Source organism: Pterocles gutturalis, unplaced genomic scaffold (assembly GCF_000699245.1).
Source record: "Pterocles gutturalis isolate BGI_N339 unplaced genomic scaffold, ASM69924v1 scaffold2363, whole genome shotgun sequence".
Taxonomy (NCBI): Eukaryota; Metazoa; Chordata; class Aves; order Pterocliformes; family Pteroclidae; genus Pterocles; species Pterocles gutturalis.
This window is the reverse complement of record NW_010122710.1, coordinates 13,122-14,060: the sequence shown is the minus strand read 5'-3', so window position 1 is coordinate 14,060 and position 939 is coordinate 13,122. Positions and strand designations below refer to the sequence as shown.

General features: G+C 48.9%; 1 protein-coding gene across 1 annotated transcript in view; it reads right to left on the bottom strand.

The window, feature by feature from the left end:
* JADE2 (jade family PHD finger 2) overlaps nt 1-939 on the bottom strand; it is a gene marked incomplete at both ends in the record, with an annotated part of 23,202 nt that overhangs the window by 16,823 nt on the left and 5,440 nt on the right.

Below are 939 nucleotides of genomic sequence, written 5' to 3'. Positions count from 1 at the left end.
TGAACCGCTGACAAAGGTGGCTCGATTACACCTGTATAAACAGGCACTAATCAAAAATACGCTCCATAAACACAAGCTTTCAAAACAGAGCTCTGTACCGCTGATGAGTACAGAGCGTGTTCATTTATCTACGGGTGAACTTGCTGATTTACCCCATAAATCCTCAAATAAAGGCAACACCTGCTTTTTTTTTTTTTCCCCTTTCCACCCCTTTTCCTTGAAGCAAAACCCTCCTGAGCATGCTAAGATGCCCTCGGCAAACGCTCCGGTGGCAATCTTGTGAAGATGTACAAACCGTGAGCTGCCGGCACAGGAGACAGTACAGCTCCTGTTCCATCGCAGGTGACCTTTAATGCACATCCATCCCATCTCCTGGATCTCACCGCTCCCGTGCCATGCCAGCGCTAAGAGGATGAAGCCTAGGAGAAGCTGAATTCTTTTTGATGCTGCCAAGCCTGTTTGCCTCCTTCCCTGCCCTTCCGTTCTTTGAAAGCAGTTGCCGTCATGACACAGTATCTCCATCTGGCAGGGTGAATAAGCAGATCCACCCAGAGCCATCAAAAAAAAAGAAGTGAGTCAACGCTAGAGATTTAAAGAAGTATTGTGAGATTTCATTTCAAGCTAAGGGGATTGCTTTTAAATAGCTCCCTTTAAAGTATTAAACCCAAGGCAGTCGCACAAACGCAGCAGAGCCTGTATACCCCCTATTGTTACTGCCCTTCTGCAACCAGCCAGCTGTTCTGGTCCCCAGCAGTCACCGCTGCCTACACCGACCTCAGGAGCTGACCAGTCAGGGCTGGTACACATCCCAAACCTTCTCCCAGTTTTTCAAATCTCTTCATAGAATCATAGAAGGGACCTTGAAGATCGAGTTCCAACCTCCTGCCATGGGCAGGGACACCTCCCACCAGCCCAGGTTGCCCAAAGCCTCATCCAGCC